The sequence below is a fragment of the Lepidochelys kempii genome, chromosome 25 (assembly GCF_965140285.1).
Source record: "Lepidochelys kempii isolate rLepKem1 chromosome 25, rLepKem1.hap1, whole genome shotgun sequence".
Taxonomy (NCBI): Eukaryota; Metazoa; Chordata; order Testudines; family Cheloniidae; genus Lepidochelys; species Lepidochelys kempii.
The window spans coordinates 11147187-11162543 of NC_136404.1; positions in this window are offsets into that span (position 1 = coordinate 11147187).

Here is a 15357-nt window from a genome sequence, read left to right on the forward strand (position 1 = left end):
TTTCTTAGCGTCTGATTTTGTCTCCCTTCACGTCCATCCGCCTGCCGCTGCCCGTTTCTCGTTTCTCGTTTCTCGTTTCTCATCCTCGTCAGGTCCGGCCCCTTGTCCCGGCTCCATCCCAGCCCCGGCTCCTGGAGGACACCTGTCGCCATAGAAACAGGGGCAGCCCGCCAATCGCAGCTCCTGTCACTTCAAGGTGAAAGATGCCTGGCGCAGAACAATGGCAGCCGGGCGGCCTGGCTCCCTCCACTGTGCCCTGAAAGCATCTGGTTTCTCTCCATGCTTACGCGCCCTCCCTCAGCTGGGGGGCGCGGAATAAACTGGCCCCGATCCGGCACCGGAGCGATGCATCCGCCACTTCTGGACGACTCTCAAATCCCCCAAACACAACAATGGGCCAGGCCCAGCCAACCTCCAGCCCGGCTTTGGGCACAGCCGGGCACAGGTGACCGTGCCACCAAGAGAGGCACCAACAGCCTTGATCAACCTGTGCCAGGCACACAAAACCCTCCTCCCGAGTTGACAGCGGGGCAGGGATTGGCAGGCCCCAGGCCAGCACCCTGCACTACCATGCTGAAAGCTTTGGCTATTCTTAGTACCGTTGTGGCCTCAGTCATGGAGCAAAGAGCCTCTAATTTAAGAAGCATGGGGTGGGGGGGGGAGAGAGAAGGGGTGGGGGGACATCAGAGCATTATGTGTGGGAGGGTAGCTGCATTGTAGGATGAGATGTAGCCCTGGGAGGCAGGACACCTGGGCTCTCGTCCCATCTCACCCCCGCGGAATCACCTTGTGGGCCATGGCGGCCTCTCTATGCCTCAGTTTCCCTACTGGTAGCATGGGCTGCTGACGAGTCAGATCTAAGGGTATAAAGCGCTCCAGACTGGAGCTGGCTGATGTTTATTTCATGAAGAAAAATGGCTTTTGGTCCAACCCTGACATTTTGAACCAGAAATCGACACCGTTTAAAAACCTGCCTCGCTGTGAAAATGTCCTGTCCAGTGAAACAAAAAAATGTTTATTTCTAGCTGACCACAGACATCATATTTTCATCGTTTCGGTTCATGTCCCGCCCCTTTCTCGCCCAAACCAGCGCGGTCCCGTGGGTGGGCTCAGGGCTGGGATGTGGGTTCTGCTGCGGCAAAGCCCTTAGCCTGTCTGGGCCATAGTTCCCCAACTGTAAAACGGGAACCTTCCCTTCCTGACAGGGGCCAAGGGTGTGAGACGCTCAGGCCCAGAGCCCAAAGGGATTGAGATCAATGGATGTGTGGACCCTAAATATTTGGAAGAGCCAGGCCTCAGACACTGCAGTGCTGGTGGCCGGAGACATACCTACCGCAGCGACCCAGGTGTCCCAAGATAACAGCTCCCAAGGGCCATTTGTTTCCTTTTCACACAAAAAGGAACATTTCTGGGAGGAAAATATCTTTTCAACCGCCCCCCCCCGAGAAAATGGGGGTTTCTTTTGAATGCTTGCAATGGGGTGGACCTAGAGAGCAGCTGTCAGTGCGTGAGAGACGAGCACCCAGATTGGGGGGGGCGGGGGACGGGGAGGGCTCAGCGGAGGAGCCCACCGCACCAGAGATGGGGTGGGGGGGAGGGGTGCAGAGCTTGATTCCCTGCCCTGTCGAGTGTTTCCCATCACCACACATTGCCGACCCACGTTTCCTGCCTTGAGCGTTTGCAGAACTAAAGCAGGCCAGGAAGGTGGCGGAGGGGCCGAGACACACTGTGGGGCAGGATCCTGGTGCATTCAGGGTCAGGAGATAGAAGAGGAAGAAGGAAAGGGGGAGGCGGGGGTTCGATACTTACACCGCAGCTGCCGCCCCTGCCTGCCATTCTGTCTGCAGAGCGAGGGGCAGGATGCCCTGGGGTGTGTCCGGGGTGTCTCAGCGGATGCTGTATACAATGCATCCCAGAGCTGTCCCCGGTGTGTGGGGCAGGGGGCGGGCAGCAAGCCCTGCAGACTGCCTGGGAGCTGTGGTTGCATCTCAACCTGGCTTCTGCAAGGGCTTGGAATATTTGGGGTCAGGAAGGAATTTTCCTCCAGGTCAGATTGGACGAGGCCCTGGGGGTTTTTCACCTTCCTCTGCAGTGTGGGGCCCGGGTCACTTGCTGGAGGATTCTCTGCTCCTTGAAGCGTTTAAACCACGATTTGAGGACTTCAGTAGCTCAGACATAGGGGAGAGGTTTTTCGCAGGAGTGGGTGGGTGAGATTCCGTGGCCTGCGTTGTGCAGGAGGTCAGACTAGATGATCATAATGGTCCCTTCTGACCTTAGTATCTATGAATCTGTGATCATGCCAAACTCGGCAGAGCTCCTCTCCTTACGCAAGACTGGGTGTCCCTGCAGCCTGCAATGGGGCAGTGGTCACCCCACGAGGCCGTCTGAGTCATGGCGCTCCAGAGCCTGCAAGGCTGGGCACACGGGAGTCTGGGTCCAAGAGGCCAGCACCGGAGAGGGGGGACTCTGGGATCCAGACTGGGCCATGGTTCTGGGATCAGGGCTGTGGGTGGCTGCCAGGCCTGTGGTGCTGCGATCTGGGATGTGGTGTCGCGGCTTTGGGATCGGCACAGCGGCATCATGTGTCCAGGACCCAGGCCACAGGTCTGGCTCTGTATCTCGGGGTCCCCGTACCCCACAGGGGGAGACTCTGATCTGACCTCATGCCACTTTTGTGTGACCTGGCACTGCCTGCAGCTCCCCACATTCCCCAGGAAGGGCAAGTTGCTGCCCTTGCAGATGGGGGGGCCCATGCGCCCCTGCTTTCAGCAGCAGGCCCCAGAGGGCCCATCCCCTAACCCCTGGAGTGACAGGTCAGAGGGGTCAGTTAAGGCCAGTTTGGGGGAATTGAATGAAATCAGATCAGCCTCCCCGTCTGCAGCTACCCCCCCTCCTCTTGCGATTGCAATGCAGCCAGACACCCCTGCCCCATCTTGCCCTGTTCCCCTTTATTACCTCCACTGAGCCGCACGATGCCCAGCCCGTGGACCCCTCTGGGGGAGCCGTTTGTCGGCTAATTGGAGCTGAAATGCAGTCAGCAGGCATCAGCGTGAGCGCTGGGTATTTTTAGTAAGTGCCCCACTTGTGGGGCTGTGGGAGCCCTGCCGGCTGATTCATTATTAAGCCGACATGTTCTGGCACTTCCCGGGGCTGAATTATTGATGGCGCTCAGGGCCTCAGCTGTCTGTAACAATTAGCCATCCCTGGCTAGGGAGGGGCGCACGGCTCTGAAAGCTCTGGCCTCTGCTCCCCCTGCCTTCCTTTCCTCCACCCCCTTGCTCCATCTTCCCCTCTCCCCGAGTACGTCTCCCCCCAGGATCTCAAAACACTCAGAGCTAGGAGGACTCTGGCTCTGCACACGAGTTGCATTGTGGTGACCAGCCTTGTTTTAGAGAAGGGGAAAGTGAGGCACGCTGAGGTCAACTGATTTGCCCAAGGTCGTGTGGCTGAGCAGGGAACAGAACCCAGGAGTCCTGATTCTCCATCCAGCTGCTCTAAATAGCTCTTCCCCCCACGAGGGTGGGTACAGAACCTCATCTCCCACTGGGATTTGGGGTCAGCGGTGTCTGGCTTGGCTGGATGAGTGATGGTGATGAGCTAGACCGTGAAAGCCAAGCAGCAGCGCAGGGGCTGGCTCAGAGGCTCCCACATCTGGAGCTCATGCACTCGATCGCTAGCTAGTTCACACCAGCCCGCGGCGCTGGGACTGGACGCTGTCGCCTTCCCAGCTGGAAACACGGGCCTCCCCCTCTGAGCGCAAGGAGAAGCTCCCTTTGCTCCTAACAGTCGTAGTAGGGCCCTTATCTGTGCCGTGGTCACTAGGGGTGAAAGAAATATTTGCCCAAAGCTTGGAATCAGAAGAGCAGCCGCCAGGCTCAGCCAAGCCGGGCACAGGATGATTAGCTGGAGGCTGACAGCTGGCACGGGGAGGGGGGCGGGGGGCTGGGGAGCAAGACCTGGAATGCAGCAGCCAGGGGCGGCTCCCCAGCAGTGCCAATCCCCAGCAGTTCATTAGCTGGATGCATGTGGGGGTGGCAATCTCATTTGTAACCTGCTTGGGGTGGGGAAGAGTCCCCTTTCTCCACACACCCCCCAACACCCCCTCCTGTGCCCGGTGCCATCCCACGCACCAGCGGCCGGGGAAGCCGGTTGTGCCCTGATCGGTAACAAAGAGATGCAGCCCCTTTGCAGAGGAGAAATTACAGGAGCTTTTTCCATAGCACAAAGGGATTCTCCATCTCTCCCCCGGGGATTAAAGCCACTAAGGAGCAGCTGGTCTAATCAACGTTGTCAGGGAAGGAGCCAGCGCAGCAGAATGAAAAACTACCCAGATCCTGCTATTGAATCTCCTTTCTGTGGTGCTGGGGCAGGGGGCCGACGGGTGCTGGAGACTGACTCGGGAGGGGGTGGGGGGGATATGCCCAGAGGCCCCTTCCCCCCACTTGGGACTGGTATAGATTCTGCTCCTGCAAGGCTTCTGGGGAAGGGGGTCGTGGGGAGTGGAGGGGATTCTGGGACCATTGTAACCGGGGCAGCTGTTGGATCGCTAGGTCCTGTTCTGTCCCCTCCCAATGCTGGACCCCCCCCCACCCCAGCTGCCAGGCTCTGTGCACGCTGCCAGCCCCTTTTCCCCAGTGCTGGTTGCCGAGCTGGGGGCCTGCCTGGCTAAGATGCTTGATCTTGCTGGGGGCAAGTTGACTCCATCCACTCCAATGGAGTTTCTGCTCCCCCTCCGGGCATAACGGGAGTGAGTGGAGTGAGCCCTGCCATCCTCCTGGATCTGCGCTCAGGGAGCAGTGGACAGCCTGGGAAAGGCCCAGCGGGAGTGAGGAGGCAGCTTTGCCCCCTGCTCTGGTTTATGGTTCAGGGCCCCGCTCTGCCTACATCCAGAGCCCCTCGAGGTCTGCAGGAGCCTTTCTGTGGGCAACACATCAGATCATGGGCAAGGTGGGCAGTGGTCACTCCTCTCTCTGCACTGCCCACGTCCAGCCCCGGGAGACAGGACTCCTGGGTTCCATTCCCTGCCATAGTTTGGACTAGTGGCCTGTGCAGGGAACTAGCAGCCTGGACTCCAGGGTTCTGGTCCCACCGCTGAGAGGGTGTATGGGCTAGATCAACCTCTGGATTGTGACCCATAATTGGGCCACCAGAATGTGTCAAAGGGTCACTGGGCTCGGCTCCCTGCTTAGGGGTTGTGACCTGGTTCACAGGGGTGCAGTGCTGCTCAGGTTTGGCCCAGTTGCCCTCCATCTGAGAGGGGTCTGGCCAGGACTGAAGCCGGGAGGGTGCTGTTGGTATCATATTCTGTAGGTAACGTACCCTGCAGCCAGGTTCCACCCTGTCCTGCCCACAATGTACCCATCCCCCAGAGCCAGGCAACTCCCACTCTGTCATACCCCTCATCCTGGACCCCAGATTTTCTTCCATTGCATCCCCAGGACCCCAAATCCCCCCATCCCCTTCACTTTCTCCCCTATCAGCTGTGTGTTTTTGGGGAGCTATCAGCTCGCTGCCTCTCCCATCGACCCCTCTGCCCCCATATCCTTCCCCTAGCCCCCGCACTGCATACACACATTCCTCTGCCCCCCAATTCTTTCCCCAGTCCCCCCAAACCCCTAAATCCTTCCTCGCTACACCCCCAAGCCCCTGATCTCCCCACTTCGCCTCCAAGCCCCCAGATCCCCTGACCCCTTACCCTCTGCCCCCATAGGCCATGTGAGGGGGGCTGTATGTTTTGGGGGATTGTCTTGGTCACCCAGGTGCTGAGGTGGGTTCCCCAGCTGCTCACAATCTTAGCTCCAAGCAGCTCCCTCTGGATCCCTGTGGGGGAGGCATCAGGTCAAGGGATGTCTTGGGGGGTCTCTGGGTTTCCCCCCCAGACCATCTCTGTTTAAAAATGAGTCCTGAGCCCCGAAAGGTTGCAAACCCAGAGCAAGAGGGGTGGAAGTCAGGACTCCTGGGTTCCATTTGCAGCTCCGCGGCGCCAGCCAAATCACTCTGGCCTAAAGCGGCCACTGATTTGGGGTGCTTGAGTGTGGCTGCCTGGCCTGCGGACGCCTGGGGCTCTGGTCTCCAGAGGTGCCGAACTCCCCCACGCTGTGGCAAAGGCGGGTCAGGCCCAGTGGATCACACCGAGCTTGGGCCTGTGGCTCTTTGCTGGAACCGCTCGAGGGCAAGAACCCTGACCTGGGCACCACCCTGGGAAATACGCCGGCTGGAACAGCCCCACGCTGGGCCCCGTGGCTGCAGGGGGCCTCCCCCATCAGCGCTGCTCTGAAGGAGACAACCCGGCGACAGGCTTGGCAGCAGGGGGGGGGGGCGCTCTGTCCCCGGGGCGCGACCCGGCGTGTCAGGAACGCCGGTTATCAGCCTGGCAGAGCGGCGCGATAAGGGCACAGACCCGCCGGCTGCATTGTCTCGCCTGTCTGCAGCTGGGCCACTCATTCACCCGCCGCCTCCCCCCAGCTACGTGTGGCACAAGCCTGTAATGAAGTTTCCCAATTAATTACTGCCATTAGGAATCCAATTAGTGTCTCAGAACCGCTGGCAGGCAGGGGGAGAGCCGGGGGAGGGGGGGGCTTGGCAGAATGCAGAAAACCGGCGTGGAATTGTTGCCATTGCTCATCCCCTGCCTGCACCCCGGCTTGTGGCCTGCCCAGGGCGGCAGGGGCCAGGCCTGGATACTGCTCTGCCCACTCTGGGGCAGCACCTAGAGAAGGGGGTGGGGGGGGGAACCTTATCTGTGTGGCTCATGTGGGTCAGATCACATTGCACAGGCATGTCTGCCTGTGCGAGGCTGCGGCCGCATGCCCCGTGCTCACCTGGCACGCAGCGTCTGCAATCAGGGCCATGCCCGGCTGCGGCCTCGCCTGGCACCCCTCTCAGCAGATCTACAGCGTTCGATCACGCCCGACAGCCAGACAAAGGTACCCACCCGGCTCGCACCCGCAGGGCTGGGCACCCCCGTGTGCCTACACTGTACTCAATCACAGTGAGCACTGCAGCACACAAGAGTCAGTCGCACCTAGAATCAAATCCGTGTGCACCCATAACATCCATTCACACCTGGACTCACACCCATGTATGCGCACAACATTCATTCGCAGCCAAAATCACACCTGCATGTGGGCAACACATCAGGCCCTGGGCAAGGTGGGCAGGAGATATACATACACTAGCCATGCCAGGTAGAATCACACCCCTGGGGACACACTAAACTTGTTCACACCCAGGATCACACCCGTGGGTAGGTGATCCAGTTAATCCCACCTAGATCACACCCTTGTGCCTACGCTGCACTTGTTCTCAGCCAGAGTCACTGGAATGTCCAATCACACTCATTCACACCTAGAATCACACCCACGTACACGTGCACGCCTATAAGCACGCCCAGGTGCATACAGTAGCGGCTCTAATCCTCTGTGTGTGTGTGTGCGTGTGTCCTGGCCGGCCTCCCCACCACCCCGTAGCAGCCACGCCCTCCAGGCCCCCACATGCTTCCACCCAACAACCCCCCCCCTGCACCCCAAAACCTCCTCACCAGCCATGGCGGCAGCTGCTCTGTGTCCCCGCTCCCGCCCTGTGCCATTAGCAGGTGCAGCGCCCAGCCCGCATTGATCAGCGCGGTTTGAAAAATGAGCCACAAAGCGCTCTGCTAATCAAGATTAATCAGGCCAGTGGGCTCCCGCTGTCTGGCCCAGGGCTGGGCATGCAGCACGTCGCAGGGGGCAGCGCCAGGGAGCCCCCCCCCACCTCACACGCAGGCGGGCGAGTCAGTGTTACAGGCTTTCCTTGAAAATTCATCGTCACCAGGGCCCCGTGGGAACCTGGCAGGGCCAGAGCCTGCCCTCACGTGGCCTGTGCCGTCCCTGCCAGATCCATGGGGGGCACAAGGGTGAGTCCCAGAGCACGAGCTGCCCAAAGCCTCTCGCAGCCACAACACACACATACACACACACTGTGTCATACGCACACTCCTACCTACGGACGCCCACACAGCGCACCCACTCCTGAGCACCTGTACACACACACACACGCACACACACACACGCACACACATGCACACACACACACACTGAGTCATACGCACACTCCTACCTACGGACGCCCACACAGCGCACCCACTCCTGAGCACCTGTACACACACACACACACACACGCACACGCACACACACACACACTGCGTCATACGCACACTCCTACCTACAGACGCCCACACAGCACACCCACTCCTGAGCACCTGTACACACACACACACACACACGCACACGCACACACACGCACACGCACACACACATGCACACACACGCACACACATGCACACACACACACACACTGCGTCATACGCACACTCCTACCTACAGACGCCCACACAGCACACCCACTCCTGAGCACCTGTACACACACACACACGCACACACACACGCACACACGCACACATGCACACGCACACACACACTGCGTCATACGCACACTCCTACCTACGGACGCCCACACAGCACACCCACTCCTGAGCACCTGTACACACACACACACGCACACACACACACGCACACACACATACACTGAGTCATACGCACACTCCTACCTACAGACGCCCACACAGCACACCCACTCCTGAGCACCTGTACACACACACACACGCACACACACACGCACACACGCACACATGCACACGCACACACACACTGCGTCATACGCACACTCCTACCTACGGACGCCCACACAGCACACCCACTCCTGAGCACCTGTACACACACACACACGCACACACACACACGCACACACACTGAGTCATACGCACACTCCTACCTACGGACGCCCACACAGCACACCCACTCCTGAGCACCTGTACACACACACACACGCACACACGCACACGCACACACACGCACACACATACACTGAGTCATACGCACACTCCTACCTACAGACGCCCACACAGCGCACCCACTCCTTGTTGTACCAATAAAATAAAAACCAGCAGGATCTTATTAAAGGGAAAAAGGCAAAATGCCACATTTATTGTGAATACAGAAAGAATCGTAGTAAGCAGTTAGTTATAGCTATAACATTCCATTCAATTTCATATTTATTCTCACATTCATTCATACAAACACACACACACACACACAGGTTCTGCAAGGTTGTTATCATAGTTACCAGCCTTAGAGTTGCTCATGCCAAGTCACTGGCCAGGTGGCCTGGACCTGAGGAGGGAGCAGGGCCTTGTCAGATGCTCATCTGATGCTCCTGGAAGTTGGTTTGCAGAATCAGACCCCCAAAGTTCTCACTTTTTAGAGTCTATTTTTATCGGAATTTCTTCCTATGCCAGTCTATGGGAATTGCTTCATCATGCTGTTGCTGAATCAATCAGCAGATAGCACATTCCTGACGGCTCCAAGATGTTATCTTGTTCTTTGGTTCTCCCATTCTTGAGGCTGTTGGGTGGATTCCAGTCTGCCCACCGGGGGGGGTCCTCTGGTTATTTCCACTTGACGCCTTCTTCAGCCGATGGACACTGGATTCTTAGGCTGGCACCTCCCTGATCATTCAGTTATTATCCACACCAAGCATCCATCCACATACACCCTCTATCTCTATTTTAATCACAATTGTTAATACAACAAAAGGGCGGGGAGTCTCTGGGTGCTGTTTCTGTTGTTCGAGTATTGCTTTGAGTCTCTCTCTCTGTGAATTGCTTTGAGAACAGACTCTGTCTTAGAATGTATTAACACAATTAGCAGCTTGCAAGTTTCACACATAGAGGGAGAGAAACAGCACCAAAAACCAAGAGACCTCTTAATTAGTAATACCCTGGAATTGAAACTCTGGGGAATCAAACTCATTTGTGATTTTAATACAGAACTTCTTTAATATGATCCAACATCCTGAGCACCTGTACACACACACACGAACACACACACACACACGCACACACGCACACTGCGTCATACACACACTCCTACCTACGGACGCCCACACAGCACACCCACTCCTGAGCACCTGTACACACACACACACACACACACAAACTGCTGAACACACATGCACCGACCCAAGCACACCTTTACACACACACACACACACACACACTTTTGCATAAACACAGAAACACAGCTCTCCCCACGCATGCACAGGGGCACACCTGAACACAGGCATATACACGTTTTTGTGTGTGCACACCGCTCACACACACACACACACACACACACACACGCCTGTATTGGTGAGAGGAGGAGCAGACGCCAGGTGGGGGGGCAAGGGGGAGAAGTGAAATAGAGAATCCAGCACAAGTTCCTTTGTTAGTTGGGGGGGACATACAGGGGTGCATGACATATGGGGGGGTGTATGGCATACAGGGGTGCATGACATATGGGGGTGTGTGTATGGCATACAGGGGTGCATGTGCGATCACAGGGACTGGGGGGGCTGTGCCTTGGGGGGAGCCAATGAGTAACTCAGCCAAACCACCGGAGGCTGGTCCGAGCCCTGCTGCGCTGCAGCCTGGGCCCTAGTGAGCCATGGCTGCTGCTGGGGCCATTTGGCCGTGTTGGTGACGATGCTGCTTGTGCTCTAATGGGCAAGGCCAGGAGCACAGACGGCCGCAGCTGATCGCCGTGGCCAGCAGCTCAGGCCCTCCCTGTGCTCGTCAAGGCCGGCACCAGACAGGGGATCTCAGGGGCAGGCTCAGCATGGCATTACCCAGAATGCTCTGCCCGCGGGGCTGGGGTTGGAGCTCTGGGGGCAGACTGGGAGGCTGCTGGGGGCTCACTGTGGTTAGTGACAAGCTGCTCTCTGGAGCCCCTTTCACCAAGGGCTCGCCAGCCTCCTGACTGCTCAAGGTAGGGGCCCTGCAGTAAAATGGGGAAACTGAGGCACGGAGCGGGGCATTGGCTTGCCCACGGTCACACTCTACAGAGACTGGACTAGAACCCAGCCGTCCTGAATCGCAGTCCCCTGTTCTAAGTGCTAACAGCACACCCTCCCCGAATAAGTGATTCTAGGATGCTCCCCCCCAGGGCTGCGGAAGAGACATGGAGCCCTGCAGCCCCCAGCCCCAAGATCCTTCTCCCCATCTCCCCCTTCTACCAGCAGCTCATGGAGCTGGGGGGCTTGCGAGGCACTGAGGGGTGCAGGGGTGACTGGGCCAGGCTGGGACTGACATGGCTGGGCTGACAGCATCACGGGGATCACGCCCTCGTCCCTGGAGAAGGGGAAGAAAGAAAGACCAGAAAGGAGAGAGGGAGAAGAGAAGAAGGAGAAAGAGCGAGAGCCAGGGACTGAGCAAAGCCTGGCCCAGCAGGGAATCTCACACCCCAGCTGCCACCCAGGCTAAGAGGCGATGCTGGCGCTGGTCTGTGGACTCAGAGCGCCCTCCCCGGGCAAAGCCAGGCACTGCACCATCAGCACCCTGGTTAGTCTCTAGGGTGCCACAAGTGCTCCTTTTCTTTTCACCCATGTGATGTAGCTGCTAGGCTCTGCAGCCAGAGACCCGTCAGGGCAGGGGCAAAGGGCACCGAACTCCAGCCAGGGCCCATTCCTGGGCCGCTCGTCTTAGCTATCGGCGTCTGTGCCAACGCCGGACGGGGCAGGGGATCCCCCAGGGACGGGCTACAGAGAGCAACCAGAGTGATTGAGGAGAGAATCAGGCCCCGTATCACCCCCCTCTGTGACCCAGTTACACTCTGGGGACGCTGTTGGCCACCCGGCCACCTGGGCTGAGGCCCTGGGGATGCTGCTAGCCACCTGGCCTCCTGGGCTGAGGCCCTGGAGATGCTGCTGGCCACCTGGGCTGAGGCCCTGGGGATGCTCCTAGCCACCCAGCCACCTGGGCTGAGGCCCTGGGGACACTGCTAGCCACCTGGGCTGAAGCCTTGGGGATGCTGCTGGCACTGCTAGCCACCCAGCCACCTGGGGCAAGGCCCTGGGGATGCTGCTAGCCACCCGGACACTTGGGGTGAGGCCCTGGGGATGCTGCTGGCCACCCGGCCACCTGGGCTGAGGATGGCATAGGATAGAGCCTGGAGATGGCAGGACGGGGGAGCAGGGATCGCCAGGCCCCGGTGCCGCGCAGTCGTGAGCTGGAATACGTGGTCCACCCCAGCCTCGTCTGCACTGGGCATGTAGCCAGGAGTGCCAATCCCCCATGTTGCAGGCGTGATTCCCACGGCCCGGATGCAGTCTGCCCCCCGAGGAGCTCCTGCAGGGCCCCTGGGCCGTCGGGGACCCATGGCACATTGACAGCGCGGGGGCAGCGTGAAAGCAATGGACCATGACGGTTCAGAGCTCAAGGGCTGAGGTGCTCATGCCATCGTTGGCTCTCGCCTTGCATGCTGTTACACCTCGATTGCAGCCATGTGCCCCAGGATCCTGCCCCTGGTGCGGGGCTTAGGCCCCTGGTGCGGGGCTTAGGCCCCTGGTGCGGGGCTTAGGCCCCCGCTGGCCAAATGAAAACAAAGGGGGGCCTCAGTCTCGTTACCTTCTCTCGCAGCACAAAGAGAAGCCTCATGGACACCTCCTCTGGTCCAGCCAAGCTGTGCTTCCTGATGCAGGCCCAGAGAGAGCCCCCCAGATCATGGGACTGCCCCGGTGTATGTTACTGCTGGGCTTGATTGGATCCAAGTGGTGGGGGGGGGGCCCTGCCAGGAATCCAGGAACCATGTTAGCCAGACATTCCTGGGCTTTCCATACAGCTAAGAATCAGCCGTTGCTGGACTGATGGCCCACGGCTCTGTTCTAGGTAAGAATCCCTCGCAGAAGAAACCTCAGTATTGCAGCCAGCCACTGGAGAGAGAGAGAGAGAGACTCTTCCCCCTGGCCCCTCTGTCTCCAAGTTTAGCTGCCCGCATAGATTTTAAGACCAGAAGGAACCATGCTGATCATCGAGTCGGACCTTCTATATGACGTGGCCTTTAAATTTCATCCCACGACTCCTGCATCAGGAGGGCAAATGGGGCAGTGCCCCTTATAAAGCCTGCACATGTTTTATTTTAATGTGGTTTTGTGTGTTTGAGCTTTACAAATATTAAGTCTGGTCTTCCCTTGTCTTGTTGGAGGACTCCTGGGAAGAGCTGGAGATATGTATTCAAGGCTTTCTCTGCCTGTCATTGAACAGATGGGACAGTGATTCGAACTCAGAGAGCTTTCCACCCAGCTATTCGTTAGGCATTTGCGTTAAATACGTAAACAAAAATCAAACAAAACCCAAATACTTTTGATCAGGCTGGAAAAAACATCACTTCTTCTCTCATTTACTCAACTTTCACTTCCCTGGTATCTATGATACTCTCCGCCTCCTTTTTCTACAGAGAGGCTTCCAGGAAACTAGGAAGGAAAAAATTCAATACCTGATGTAAGCAAGAAACGGGGAAAATTGCTCTTTAAATAAACCTGGCAGGTAGAGCTGGGCAAAATTTTTTATTTACCGCAACATTTCACTTCCACATGAAATTTTCTTCAGCTTTTTGGTTTGCTGAAAAATTATGAAAAATGTTGTCATCATTTTGATCCGATTTCCCCCCCCCAAAATTACCAGTGAATTGAAAAATCCATTAGTCACCCAGCTCAACTTTCAGGTCCTCTTTATACATCAGAAGAGGCAGAAAAAAGCGTTAAACCCAATCCCTGCCTTCTAAAACTATCCACAGCTTTGCTTGTTTGATCAACACACCTGCTTTTCTTTTAACAATACAGACGTCAGACGCACACTCGAAAAGGCCATCAAAGCCGGCCTGCATCTGAACAAGTGGGCAGAGAGTTCAAGACGTGACAAATTCCAAAGGACAGTGTTGCATTCGGACAACTTTGCTTTACTGTCCATTTTACAGAATCCATTGAGAAGAAAAAAACCATAAATAATACAGACAATAATTATAACAGTAATAAAAAACATTGCATTTACAAAAGCATCTTTCATCCAAGGATCTCAAAGTGCTTTAGAAAAGTGGGTAGGAATTATATCCACGTCACAAAGAGGGAAACTGAGGCACAAACAGGGACGGTGATGTCTCCGATTTCACAGTGAGTTAGTGGCAGAGCCAGGATTCCGAGCCAAGGCCTCTGCTCTACCCCTAGACAAGGTTGCCTTGCAACATGCTTATTACATACAGTGTGTGACAGATATTGCAACTGAATGCACAATCTTTGGAGACCATATTGTGTTACAAGGTATGAACAGCGTACGTGCCACTTGTGGGCCAGGGCATGTCATTAGGGTTGCCAGGCCTCCAGGATTGTCCTGGAGTCTCCAGGAAGTAATGATTAATCTTTAATTAAAGATGATGTCACATGACAAAACCTCCAGGAATAGGTCCAACCAAATTTAGCAACCTATGGCTGCCATTGCCAGGGCCGGTGTCCAGGAAGGCAAAGCGGTGGGGGATGATTAAGGTGAATCACTTAGATTAGGGTGACCAAATGTACTGATTTTATAGGGACAGTCCCTATTTTGGAGGCTTTTTCTTATATAGGCAACTGTTACCTCCCACCCCCATCCCGATTTTTTACACTTGCCATCTGGTCACCCTAACTTTGATTATAAACACCTCCAGAGTCTACTTAACACCCCCCCCCCAACTCCAGGCTGGAATAGACTGATTCAAACTGGTTTTTTCAGACCTAAACAAACAAAGAAAGGTCTTTTGGTATTAGGAAGCTAGGTTTAAACTTCCTCAGGGCATCTTTCTGAGCCAGCCAGAGGATGGGAGCGTCTGGCCCCAACCCTTCTGGAAAGACCTTGGCCTCCCAGGGCCCCGTAAGACTGATGGGTGACGACAACTTGTCTTTCTAGGTTTACTCTGTAATGGTTTTGCCTTAAGAACGAAGGTGCTTGTTCAGAGCTGGCTGGTAACTTATAACTGCTGGCCACCCTCTTTATAGCCCTCAGGCAGAAAGCAAAGCCCAAGCGCTGGCCTGCAGGCTGACCAACTTGCTCGGATATCACAGTGTACGGCCGGGAGCCGTGCAGCCTGAAAACCCCAGTCAGGCGGGGGAGAGACGCAGGTCCCCGCCCGAAAGAGGCACCACTAAGAGCCGCAAACCTTAAGTAGGTGCCCTTGAGGGAGCACCGAAGGGGAATAAAGTTACCCCAAAACTGCAACGCCGTTTACGCATGAACAGTCTGGAGAAGAGTTTGCGACATTTCCTCGCTGTTTTCTTCATCGGTCGCCATGGACAAGTCATCTGGCAGCCCGTCCGCCGAGACATTGTAATCCCGGCCAGCCCGGTGGGCATCCCAGCTAGTCCCCGACTTGAGAGGGCTCCCCTACCAAGCCACAGGGCTGAATGAGAAGCAGCACACGTGCCATCCGTCAGCCCAGCTGGGCAACGCTAGCAGGTGGCTGTTGAATCATGACT